The sequence below is a fragment of the Ictidomys tridecemlineatus genome, chromosome 1 (genome assembly GCF_052094955.1).
Source record: "Ictidomys tridecemlineatus isolate mIctTri1 chromosome 1, mIctTri1.hap1, whole genome shotgun sequence".
NCBI classification, from domain to species: domain Eukaryota; kingdom Metazoa; phylum Chordata; class Mammalia; order Rodentia; family Sciuridae; genus Ictidomys; species Ictidomys tridecemlineatus.
In genome coordinates, this window is record NC_135477.1 from 74,671,973 (window position 1) to 74,686,187 (window position 14,215).

Sequence of the window (14,215 nt, forward strand, 5' to 3'; positions counted from 1 at the left end):
ATACTTCTTCCTGGAAAAAACCTATCTATTTATCTACCTTCAAATAGCTGCCCCTTTAAAAATTTTTATTGGTACATTATAATTATACATAATAATGAGATTCATTATGCCACTTCAGGTGTGCATATAACATAATTTGATCATTCTTATTCTCTAGTATTGGCTGCTTTTTGATTGTCTCCAATTGACTTACTAATTCCTTCCCTGTGTTGGGTGGACTGTAGTACCATCCTCTGTCTTCTGGCCCAATCCCAGGTTTACTTAAGGATTTATCTGTCTCAGACATCCAAAGGGGAGAAACAAAAATAAAACAACACAGTTTTAATCTTAGGCAATAAATATCATTCCATGACTCACATCCCTTTCAAAAAAATGTTTTGAACTAAATTTACCCTTTTTCTTCTAAATTTACCCTCTCCCTTATATCCTATATCTTAATTAATGTAGTCCTCTGTTAACAGTTTAAATATGAGGTGTCCCTAAACGTTCATGTGAGACAATGCAAGAAATTTAAAGGTAAAGTGATTGGGTTTTGAAAACTTAAACCTACTCAGTTCATTAATCCTTTGGTAGATGATTAACTGGGTGGTAACTGTAGGCAGGTAGGGTATGGTTGGAAGAGGTATTTCATTAAGGGTGTACCTTTGGGGCTTATGTCCTGGTGAGGACAGCCCCCTCTCTCTTCTTCCTGGTGCCATGTCCTGAGCTGCTTTCCTCCACCACACTCTTTTGCCATGATTTTCGGCCTCACCTCACTCCCCAACAAATGGAACTAGACATTTGTGGACTAAGATCTCTGAGACTGTGAACTCAAAAGAAAAATTTTTCTCCTCTAAAATTGTTCTTGTCAGGTCTTTTAGTCAGAGTGAAAAAGCTTACTAAATTATAAATTGATACTGAGAAGTGGGGTAATTGGTGTGATTAACCTGACCATGTGGTTCTGAAGCCTTTGGAGCTTTTTGGAATTTGTGGGAGAAATTTTTGGAAAGTTTAGCTATGTAAGCTTGAAAAACTGTAGAATGTTGTAAGCAGAGCTTAAGGTTTGATTCTGATGGAAGCACAGAAGACCAGAATGCTTATCTGACTGTGGAAAGTAACGAGTGGGCTCATGAGATTTCAGAGTGTGAGAAATAGAAAGTCTGATGGCCCATTTTCAGAATATAGTATTTATCTTTAATTGGGTTGTAAGATTCAATTGTAGCCATTTTAACTATAGCCCTTCCCTTTACCTTCCCCAATTTTAAATGAGCCAGTTGCATAGATTGTGACCTTAAAAGCTCCTCCTATCAGAGAAAGGGGCAGTGCTGTGTTATGGTTATCCCTGACACAGAATGGGAAGACTGCCTGCCCAAGGGTGCTTGTTTGCCAGAATTTGTTCAGTAACACCATGTTTGCAGAAGTAAAGTTTGTCTTGCGCTCCTTCTGAGCACATTTGATTTCCTTGTGGCACCCTGGTATTTCTACCAATTTTGGCACTTAACATGAGGCTATGTGTCATCTAAGGGGTTTTGAGGACTCCCTCTGAGGAGGGAGTCCTCAAAACTTGTTGTGCCCTTGTTGTGGTGGCTTAAGAATGAGGGAAGAAACTTGCTATCCTTGAGATCAAAAACAGACCCAAAATCAAAAGTGGATTGGCAACATGGGGAAAGCTCAGTGGCAACCAGGTAACTTTGTGCACAGACCAATGTAGGAAAATTTATTCTTGAGAAAGAAGTACTTCCTTGGTAGTTTTGTGTGACTGATAATCTCTATTCAGAAACACAAGACCACACTCATGGTGAGTGTGAAGGAAATACTTAATAAGTGGAGTTGAGCACATGAAGAACCCAGGGTGTATAAGAAACCTCCAATATGGGGATAAATGAGTATTCATAAATTTAATGAATGGATCCAAATGCCTTTCAGTTCATGTGGCTTAAATAAAACTTTAACAAAAAGGGTCAATCTAAATTGGTAAGACTAAATGTGCTTTTGAAATTTTTAACCACATGATTTTCTAGATGACCTGCCAATCAAAAATCAGACTCTTGTTTTCTATAAAATGTTTAAAGTGTAATTTCCATTGCTTCTAAAGATTTTTCTTTGGCACAAATAACTGACTTAAAGTAATAACTAGACTTATTTGATACCTTGGTTTTCATGAACCTAGGTTAGAAATGGGTAAATTGGTTTTAACATTAATCTTCATAAATGTGTTGTTAGAAGAGACATCTGATTAATTTGCCAAGTTAAAATACTACAAAAATCAGCTAAGATGAATTCAAATACTCATAGATCCTTGAATTCTATGAGGTAACATATATTTGGGTCTAATAAATATGTCTTTATACATTAGTAAATGAAAAAAGGAAAAGATTTAAATTCCTTAAACTCAGTACCAGGAGTCCCAGCACTCTTTCTAGGCCAGGCCCCATGCAATTGCAAATCATCTCGCTATGGGGCCAGGGATACCATCCCTGGGCTGGGGAAATAAGTTCCAGGAAGGTTTCCTGGGCTATAAAGAAATGGGCAAAGAAGATCCAGTCTTAGCCCTGCCTTCCAGCCCCTTTTTGAGAATGGTGCTCAGTTCACCACTTTTGCTGGTGGGTGGGGTCCATATGGGCTGTAAGCTTCATTGATTTCTTTCTGGCTTCCTGTCTCATGGGTTCATCCACAGATGCTAGTAGAGGACAAAAATGAAGGGAGTAAGATTTATTTGAATGAGAGAAGATGGAGATCCTGTGATGTGAGAGGGAACCTACAGAGGGCTTTGTCTACTTGGTATACTAGTCTCAGGTCTTATGGCTTCTGGATAATGCTGACTAGATATTGAAAAAAATATTGAGGCTATAAATATACAGGCATTGGGTGGTACCAAGGCTATTGGCTTGGCCCATGACTTTCTAACTGATTACTCCCTTTTAGTCTTTGAGTTTGAATTTTTCTGTAATGTGCATTTGGGTCTACCCCCACTTCCATTTCCCTTTGCTGCTCTGGGACAAAGGAGTTGACTAGAATGTTTAACCTCTAGGGATGGTCTTTATATTTGAAAAAAGCCTTAATAGGGGACCTTGAGTGCCTGATGGTTAACTCTTCTATCTCATTCAGGGGGTGAAAGCTGCCAGTCATAAAGGATATAAAGGATATAGCAGTGGTTTCCAGTGCTATTAGATTATAACCTGGGGACAAACATGGTCTGCCCTTTTAATTCCTAATAGGGTACCCATTTGGTCAGGGGATACCTATGGATGGAATTCTGCCTATTCTCTACAAAGATAAAATGGGCCTCCTGGAGTTTGGCTTGGACATTACAACTTCTGTATATAGAGATTCCTAACAGTCTCTACAGACAATGTGACTTTCAATGGACAGAGTGAGAAAACTGACACAAACCCTCACAACTAGTTGATAGTGCATTTATGATGTATAATGCCTAGGAAGAACAGAAACAAAGACCACACTATGTTTTGTTGGCAGCCTATGTAAAGGGATCTTTAAGGAAACCTAAAGAAAGGAATGGAGAGGGCCTCCTCCACTGAGTATCAATATGCTTAGTGTAAGAAAAAGAGTCAAAAAAGACCTTCTGGATATAGTTGACAGGGGGAACTCACTTAAAGTTGATGGCATTATGATAATGATAAGGAATTCAGGTCAGGCTCAATAATATCCTGTGCTCCAACCCCTTGAATGCAACCTGGTAGGGAAAAGATTAAGGCACATTATCTTTTTTATATATGCCAGATTGTTCAATCCCTTTCCTGAGATAAAATTTGTTGTGGTAAGTGTACAGATAACATTCCCACCCCAAAGATAACAACTTCATTTGCAAGTCACTCCTAGGAAAAGGAAACAAAGCCTGCTTTGCTGGAGTACTGGAGGTCTACTAAAAGTGAGTAAGGCCATTTGGACCAAAGGGACCTTGAGAACAGTGGTCAGTGTTATTTTGACCAAGATTTTGTTTAAGGAGGAAAAAAAGAGAGGCATTAGTGGGGATTCATTCTCTTCTGGACAAATTTATTATTATTATTATTTTAATTTTTATTTGTTTTAATTAGTTATAAATGACACTAGAATATATTTATGCACTTTGATATATCATACATAGATGGGATATAAATTCTCATTTTTCTGAGTATACAGTTGTAGAATCACATTGGTCTGTGTGTATATATATATATATATATATATATATATATATAGAGAGAGAGAGAGAGAGAGAGAGAGACAGAGAGAGAGACAGAGAGAGAGAGAGAGAGAGAGAGAGAGAGAGAGAGAGAGAGAGAGAGTCTGTTTCATTCTACTATCCTTCCTATTTCTACATTCCGTCCCCTGCCCTCCCTTCACTTCCTTCTACCTAATCTAAGGTGACACTATTCTTCTCTAGTGGCCCCCCCATCTTATTGTGGATTAGCATCCACATATTAGAGAAAACATTCAGCCTTTGGTTTTCTTGAATTGGCTTATTTTGCTTAGCATGATATTCTACAACTCCATCAATTTACTGACAAATGCCATAATTTCATTTTTTTTAAAGCTGAGTAGTATATATATATACACTAATCTCACATTTTCTTTATCCATTCATCTATTGAAGGACACCTAGATTGGTTCCATTGTTTAACTATTGTGAATTGAGCTGCTATAAACATTGATGTGGCTGCATCACTGTAGTATGCTGATTTGAAGTCCTCTGGGTATAAACTGAGGAGTGTGATAACTGGGTCAAATGGTGGTTCCATTTCCAATTTTTTGATGAATCTCCATAATGCTTTCCTTAGTGCTTGCTGACAGGACTGCAAATTGGTGCAAGCACTTAATTTGAATTGAGTCAGCTTTGCTAGACATCCTAAATATATGTGACTAGAGAAATGTGTACATTATATGTATATCTGAAAGCTTAGGAGAACAGTTTACCAACCTGGTGTTCTCCAAACTAAACTTGTCTGTAGTGGTAATCTCTTTTAGACTTATATAAAAATGGCAAATTTAATTAATTGGTGATTTATGTGTATTATTATGTTCTATAATTGGATAAATCTGACCTTTATCAATAAGCTGTATATAGAATTATCTCTTTACACTAGAATTGGAAGTTAAATGTATTTTATGTATCAGGAGTGCTTATAAATATAACAAAATCTCTGTCTCATGTTTGTTTTGAGTCAATTTGAGGTCTATGTTTCTTCCCCCCCCTTCTTGTATGATTACTCTGAGCGCTGTTCAGACTCCTATTCTGGAGTTTTCAGTTCATCACTTGCAGCCTGGCAACTTGATTTTAATTAAGATCTGGAAAGAAGGCAAGCTTCAGCTGAACTAGAAAGGACCTTACCAAGTGGTCCTAATCACTGGGATGGCAATCTGATTGTAAAAGGGGAGAACTCATTACCATGGGTTTCACCTCAAAAAGTTAATGTATCTAGGATGGTTGGAAATACTAAAGCATACAAGAACAAAAATGAAAATGACATCAAAATATATAAAAAGAAAAAGGGGCAGGGCTCCTGAGAAATAGAAAGCCTGATGGTCCATTTTAGAAAATAGTATTTTGCCTTAATTGAGATATAAGATCCAATCGTAGCCACTTTCCCTTTGCTCTCACCAGTTTTAAAATTAGCCAGTTGGACCCTGAGCTCCTCCTATCAGATCAGTGCTGATTTAGGGAATAAAAACAGGTGGACTGCCTGCCCAAATGTGCTTGCTGATCAGACTTTGTTCAGTAGCACACATTTCTACAGAAATAAAGTTTTCCTTGCTGAGCTACTTCTGAACACATGTTTGATTCTTTGTGGTACCCTGGTATTGATAGACCCAACCTGATCTTTTCTTAAAATTGGGAGCCATCTTGCCACAGAGCCATGAAAAGCTAATTTCGGCTTTACTATAAATTACTGCAAATTCCGAACCTGCTTGGAATGCCTGCCCGTGCCTTGAACTCACCCATGCCTGGCTCTCTGACCAGATAGCAGCCCTCTCTGAAACCTTAGTGACGCCCCACAAATCTTGGCCTTCCCTGGCCAGATAAGGACCCTCTTTTAGGCTCTAATGACCTTCATAAATTCTGATGTCGGGGCCAACAAAAATGTAAACTACCATTTGTGGTTTGCTTGTCAGAGTTCTGTTATCTGTAACCCCCCTTTGTGTAACTTTCTGGGCAATAAAGCTGGGCTGCAAGAAAGCTGCTGCTGCTGTCTTGTTCCCGTGGTTTTGGGAGGGAGAGGCAGCCCGGCTGGTCAAAATAATAAGCTTGCTTTAATTTGATTTTAATTGGAGTCAGTGGTCTTTTCTTGCATCCTGGTCTAACAGTATTTCTAACAAGAGGAGGAAGACTCTGTTAGAAATTGGACTAGAGGCCATTTGTGTTATAGTCTGGCTAAAAAGTTGTCTACATTTTGCCCATGTCTTGAGACTTTCAGTGAAGTTGAATTTAAAGGTGTTGAACTTCTTAATCTGGTAGAAGAAATTTCCAGGCAGCGTAGCACTCAGGCAGTGTCATGGGTATTGCTGCAGTTTAGCCGTTTATTGTGAAAATTGTGAACAAAAACCAAAGCAGAAAGATTTGAAAAACTAACAATTTGGCCAGAAAACTACGAGTATATTTGGGGCTAAGGAAGGTTGGTTGTTAAAACAATACAGCCATGAAAGACATGCTAAATACTTTCAACAGAGCCAATAGGAAAGATAGCTTGAGGGCATCTCAGGAATTGGCAAGACCATTCCCACTTTAGGATTTAGGGTATAAAAGTAAAAATTTTCTTGAGAAGAGTTCAGTAGGATGTCCTGCTTGCATAGGGCACCTCAGAAGTTGTTTCACCATGCTTAGCCACCCAGGCACTCAAAGGCTGCTGGAAGCTTGATTACTTCTTGAGATGGGTACAGACCTTGGCATCAAACACCAGGGGCTAGTTCTGCAGGAATGAAGAATGTTGGAATTAGAGGGTCATGCATACTTCCACTGATATTTCAAAGGAAGGCCTGGGAGGCCAGGCAAAGTGCAGATTGTAGTTCCTGTGGGCAGCTCCTGACAGCGGGATGCATGGTGATATGAAAAGGAAGCCAAAGCTGTGTTGGAGACCCCCAAGATTAAGAAATGCCATTACTGTGGACCTTTTTCTAAGGAAAGCTGCAATGAATGAGCATAGACAAGCCAACAGAAAGAAAGGCCATGTGGGCTGAAACCGGCAAGGCTACAGCGGTAGAGCTGCACAAGCCTTTTTTGGAGAAAACATCATGCCATATGCTCCAGATAGTTTATCCAGCTGGATTTCAGTCTTTCTTTGGTACCATCCCTTTTTTTCTGTGCCCCTATTTCTTCCTTTTGGAATGGAAATGTTTACTTTGTGCTTTAATGTACTGGATATATATATAACTTGCTTTTGATTTTAAAGGGGGGCTCACAACTGAGAGTTTGCCTTGAGTATCAGAAGAGACTTTATTTGTGGACTTTTGGGCAATCCAGGAACTATTAAGATTATAGGGACTCTTGGAAATGAACTAAATGTGTTTTGCATGTGAGATAATCCTGAACTTTTGGGGGCTAGGGGCAGATTGTTATGGTTGAGATATGAGGTGTCCCCAAGTAGATCATGTGTGAGATTGTGCAAGAAAGTTTAGATCAGGTTATGAGAGCCTTAACCTAATTAATGTATTAATCCTCTGATAGGGATTAACTGGATGGTAACTGTACGTAGGTAGATCGGATGTGGCTGGAGGAAATGTGTCATTGGGGGCATGCCTTTGGGTTTATTTTCTGTCCTGGTGAGGAGAGCTCCCTCTGTCTGCTTGCTGGCGCCATATCCTGAGCTACTTTCATATACCACATTCTTCTGCCATGTGTTCTACTTCATTTGGGGCCTCAAACAATGGAGTTGGCCATCTATGGACTAAGACCTCTGAAACCATGTGCTCTAAATTTTTCTTCTAAAATTGTTCTTGTCAGATCTTTTGGTCACAGCAGTGAAAAATCTGACTAAAACATCTATTTGTTCAAGCCAGAAAACTTAAGTCACCTGTAATAACCAAAAAGTTGTTGCAAATTCCTTTGATTTTACTTCCTTAAGACCTCTATATTCTGCCTCTATCTCTTGATTCCAATTGCTGGCAATTTTAGATTGAGCCCATTTTATCTCTTAGCTGCTTGTTTTACTGCCTCCCTTTCCCATCCATTCATAGTAGCTACTGAAGACTTTTCTCCAATGCAGATCAGAGTATGCTGCTCTTCTCATAAAGCTTTTTCTTGGCTCTTTGTTATTGTCATGGTAATATTCTTTTGCATTGCACAATAATTTTAATTCTCATTGCCTATGTAACCACTGCAATTCTTCAGAACTTCTTTTGGTTTCTGAAATTTATTTTTCTCTTTTTCTTAACTCCATATTTTTGAACCCATGGTTCATGCAAGAACCACCCATCCTCCCTTCTTTGCTGTGGTAATTCTTTCTTTTATAGCCTATTCTTCTTGACCCCTTTTTTTCCCTCAAAGCTAAGTTTTGTGTTTTTCCAAGTTTCGAAGTATCTTGTAACCATCCCCCTCTAATTACCAAACTCTCTTTTGATTTTTTTGTGTATGTGTTTTGCCCACTAGACTTGAGGTAGTTGTGTGGAACACAGTGACAACCATCATTTGATAACTTCATATTTAGTTGGTTCATTCAGATTAAAAATAGATTTATGATTATAAAAACGAAGAGTACCTTCCCAAGATAGTTAATTTATTCTGCTACAATCAATGGGAGAGTGTGAAAAAGTGCATTGAAGAGTAAAAATCTGGGAAATAAACCATTATGAGATATTTTAATAGTTAATGCCAACAATTTGGTACTCTTCTGAGAAGCAAAAGGTCTTTTGTTCAATTATGTAATTTCTATTCCTATGTGTGGTGGCTTGAACTGTATTCTGGTACAAAGAATGAAAAGTAAAGAGATACAGATATACAAAAATGTGAAGTTAATTTATTGAAACTAAGGGAAATCAGGAAAAAATTTGAACCAAATTGTTTTAAGGGTCACTAATTTATCTTCTTAGTAACATAAAATAATCTATCCTGAAAATCTTTTTACTTAGTGGAAGTCATCGAAAATTTTTTGATTTCTTCACACATTTTTTGAATTTATAGAGGTTCCTGAAGATTCCATCATGGAAGCCAGAGAATTGGGCATAGTGACACATGCTTATAAGCAACTCGGGAGGCTGAGGCAATTCGAGGTCATCCTTAGCCAGTTAGTGAGACCCTCAGCAGGTTAGCAAGACCTTGTCTCAAAATAAAAAAATAAAAAGGTCTGGGAATGTAATTCAGAAGTAAAGTGCCTTGGATTCAATTCCTAGTACCATAAATAAAAATAATAAAAGGAAAGAAAAAAAAGAAAGCCAGAAAAATAATTTATTTGCCCTCAACACACAGAGTCTTCACTTTGTGTGGCACAATATGGACAAATATATTGGTTACTGTATTCAATTAAAGAACAGCCATACTGCTTTAATTATCATGATATATTAAATAATTAGTTGCATAAAATAACAAACATCTTTGCTAGCTCCTTAGTCCACAAATCACTATTTAAATAAGAGATTTGCATTGTGACCAGGGACTAATCATGTCCTTTCTTTCACAATCAATTGCTAGTTGGCCACCATGTGTCTGTTATTCCATTTATGCACAGACAGCAAAACATATAGTTGTGTTACTTCCTTGTCTTTCAGTGATAAATCCACATAACATTTTGTAAAAATGTGTCATCAAAAGTTAATTGACTGACAAAGATGAAGCTATAGTAAGGGCATGAAAATTGATAATTTTTGGAATGAAATTCATGTTGCACATAAATGGAGTTATAGAAGAAATGGCTGATGAGGAACATGTAACACTGCCACTATACAAGAGACCCTAGAGGCACAGTCAGAGGAAGTTTTTAAAGGAGGAATTATTAACATTAATGTCATAAAAAATGTGAAAACCATGTAGGGAAAGCAATGCCAGCAAAAACTTTTATATTAAAGGGACATAGCAGCTTTTTTACAAAAATGAATGTACAAAGTCCAAAACGATAGAGAGTGATCCAAATTTACAAGGGAGTATGAACAACCAAAACAGAAAAAAATGCTCATTCTGTAAGTTACATGATGAAAGGAAAAAACAAATACTGTTTTAGCTACTCATTGATAATTTAACAAGTTAAATGCTTTAATTCTAAAGTTTTATAGTGTTTGAGGTAAATATTAATGTTACTACTTTTTACTTTTCTCTGTGTTTATAATCAGAAATAAAAAGGTTTTAAGTGTTTTGACAACAATTTTTAGGCCTATGAAACAATCATAGGTTTTCCTACTGATTATAAATATTAAATGTTAAAGTATTTTTGCATAGATTGAATTTGCACACTCATATTCATGTAAGATCTCTGGCTTTTAGCATGATACAATGTTTTGTTAATTGTCTCTGGATCAAGATCTACTAAACCAATAATTGTGGTGACTTAGATTTCTGTGATTGTTCTCTACAATATGAGGAGGGCAGAGAAGAAGATGATAATATCTGAATTTACTGATGCAGGAAAATGAGGAAAGAATAATCTTTTAACAAATGGTTTGAACAATTGCATGTTTTTATACTAAAAATTAACTTTGAACCTTACCTTAAACCTTCTATAAAAATTTACTCAAAATGGATCATAGACAAAAATATAAAAACTTCTGGAAGAAAACCTAAGAAAAAATTATAGCTTCATTGAGTTTTGCAAAGTTTTTCCCAATAGGAATGAAAGTTTTATTTTTAAAGTGCTAATTAAGATAAAACAAGACTCTCTGTATATGCCCTTATCCAATTCATCTGGTGTCCATATAAGAAAATGACAGTAAAACACAAAGAGATATTAGGAATTCAAAAGCACAGAGAAAAGACCACGTGAGGGTACAGCAAGAAAGTAGCTATCTGCCAGCCACAAAGAGTGACCTCAGAAGCAATCAAACCTGCTGCCACCTTTATCTTAGACTTTTAGTATTTTAGAACTATAAGAATAAATTTGCCTTTTTAAGTCACCCAGTTAATGGCATTTTATTATACCATAACTAGAATACTAATAGCACTATGTGCTTCAATGTATATAAAATTTTAGCTAATCTGCATTGACATAAAGTATATGAGTGGTTGCCTTGTGACAGGATTGGAGTAAGAAGGCTAGATTATAATATGAGATTTTTTTTGTAGTGATGGAAATATTCAATTATCTTTATTGTTGTGGTGAGTTCATGGGTGTACATGTATGACAATTATACCTCATTAAACTGTTAAAAAGTTGATTTGGAACTGAGTGCAAAAGGTATATTATACTTTTATAAATACTTTGTACAGTTTTCTACTATAGTTTAGATAGCTGGAAAAGCATTAGCTTTTAAAGACAGAGATTAAATCAGCATTTATACCTTAGTGTGGACACTGTATGTTTATTTCTATTACTAGCACTAGTAATATTAACAATAATAGCAGTATAGCAATGGTAGTAATACAGTTACTACTATTTTCTCTTACTGATATAAGTCCATCATATGATGTTGCTACTGTTGATATCCTTGTTTTACAAAAAGGCCAAAAAAGATTAAGTAAGTTTTCTGTTGTCACATTGCAAATAGATTCAAACTGAAGCTTAATGACCACTCTATCTTAGCATTTATCTTATTTCTTTTTCCATACCATATATAATCTTTCCTGAATAATATATTTCCTTTTTCAGGAAATTTATCATTAAAAATGATAGATACTCCATCACTTTTTATTTAGGTATTTTGCCAGATGTGTTGCTCTGTTATTTCATTTTTTTTCTTTCTTAATTTAAGATCTCCATCCTAATTCATTAAAACTTCATAATAGTTTGGTTAGGTAGGTATAAGCAATTGGGTTTAAATAATCGCAAACTATACCTTCTGCAAAAGTGTCTTCTCTTATCCTTATAAACAAATGTTAATTTTAGGATTCTGGGATTTCATTTCTTTTCCCTAAGTTTTCTTTGAGTGTTATTTCACTGACCCTAACTTCCTGGGTTTTAGATGAGAAATATGATGGTAATATAACTCTTTTTCTTTATAAGAAATCTTGTTTTTTTTTTTTTTTACCTTAGAATTCAGGAATGTTGTCAGAGAACCTGTTAGTAGGTCTTTCTTTAGCTGTAAGAAGCTTTTCATTTGTTAGTAATGGCTCTTTCTCAATATTTCTTGTCCCTTTTTCTGGACAAGAAATTATTTGTAGAGTTGTACATGTACGACATGTACATGTATGATTTGTACATGTATGTCAATTATACCCCAATAAACTGTTAAAAAGTTGATTTGGTTTTTATCTTTCTTCTGATTATTTTTACTCTGTAGTTTTTTTTATATGTGCTTTCTTTTTTCCTGTTTATGTGCTTTTTTATCTTCTTGTTTCTTTCTTTCACTTGTATTATAGGGAATTTATTTAGTTTCAATAAAGACTTTCCTCCTTCATCTTGTCTACTAAAATTTTAGTTTTTTAATGGTTAATTTTATGTATCAAATTAGCTAGGTATGGTATCCAAATAATTTGGTCAAATACTACCTAGATGTAGCTATGAAGACATTTTTTAAAGGTATTTTAGATCAGTAGACTTTGAGCAAAGTGAATTATTCCCTATCATGTGATCCTCATCCAATCAGCTGAAGGCACTGAGAGGGGAAAAAACAGGACTGAAGTCCACTGAGCAAGAAGTATTTCTCCCTCCAAATGGCCTTTGGATGCAAGGCTACACATCAACTTTTCTCTCCAGATTTTGGATTTGCCAGCCCTGTCAATCACATGATCCAGTTCCTTCAAACAAATCTCTCTTGCTGTATGTATAAACAGCTTATTGATTCTATTTCTCTGATTATAGAGTTTCATACTAAGAATGTTTCTAGAAGAACACAATCTTAAGCATTAGTTTCACATAAATTGGTCTCTAATCTGATAATGTTTAAAGGCATTTTTGACTTTCCTAATAGTAAATAGAATCCTGATAATCCATGGTATAATATGGCAATGGATATACATAAAATATCACCATTGTTTACTCTTATTCAAATATTTACTTGTAAGAATCAAGGTTCTGAGTGACTATTTGATAAGTCAGAAGATTTTTATTAAACTAATGAGTAGAATGAGATTGGCTAGTTATTCCTAACTGTACTATACAAAATAGGAAAAGAAAAAGATGGTCTCTGGAATTCCATTGCCAGCTCATATTGCACACAAATAATCTGTGGGTTTTATCTGGTCCCAAAGAAGCCATTTATGTCCTGTAATCATGAAGCTGAGATTGCTGAAAAACAGACTCGGCATCTCATCCTGCAGATTGCTGAATTACAATGCAAATTGAATTCCCAACCTTGCAGGGTATCTGCTGTTAAAGTGAGTGCACTGACTGAGAAGGAATGGGATCCTGAAAATTGGGTTGGGGACTTATGAGAAGAGCCTGATGAAGCTGGCACATCAAGCCCTTTGACTCTAATGAATCTTCTTTGCCAGTAGACGCACCCTTCCCACCACAAGTCTAAGGAGATTAACCCTACTTTGCCTGCAGAAACTTTTATGACCTCCTCCAAGATTGTTGCCTTGCAAGACAAAATTGATTCTCAGGACTCCAGACAACCACCTCTTCATTGCTTATAGATCTATAACTAGATTTAAGTAGACCCTGAAAAGTAACGTGAAAAGTGTGACTCCTAAGGAGGTATACTATACTCCAAAGGAGCTATGTAATTTTTCCAATTTATACAGACAGAAATTAGGGGAATATTTGGGGGAATAGAGATTGAGGGTGTGGACAATGATAGAAGGGACATAAAGTTGGGTCAGGCTAAATTTATTTTCTGAGTTCACTAAGAAGAGATTCTGAATTTAGTGCTGTAGTAGTTTAGAGCATTAGAAAAGATTCTAATAGTTTATTTGGTTGATGGTCTACTATAATTGAGTTCTAAATACCAGTACATCCTTAATATAATATGGAGGAAGGTGTCCAAAGGCTCAGAGAGATAGGAATGTTAGAGTGGATTTATCATGGAAGACATGTTTCTCCTACTGTAGGAGGGCCTAGAGGACATAGCTTTCTCATCACTGTGAGAAATGTATTTGTAAGGCAAATTCTGCTATTGCTCTTCTCTGTGGATCAGAAATTACAGTAGAAATTGATGCCACTGCATTGGGAAACCTAAATACAGTGGGTATAATTGGATTCCAGACAGAATTGCAGACCCT

The 14,215-nt window shown here is 36.2% G+C and overlaps 1 protein-coding gene across 1 annotated transcript in view; it reads left to right on the forward strand.

Annotated features, from left to right (window-relative positions):
* Ptpn20 (protein tyrosine phosphatase non-receptor type 20) overlaps positions 1-14,215 on the forward strand; it is a 101,491-nt gene that overhangs the window by 60,948 nt on the left and 26,328 nt on the right. The gene's annotated exons all lie outside the window — the stretch shown is intronic.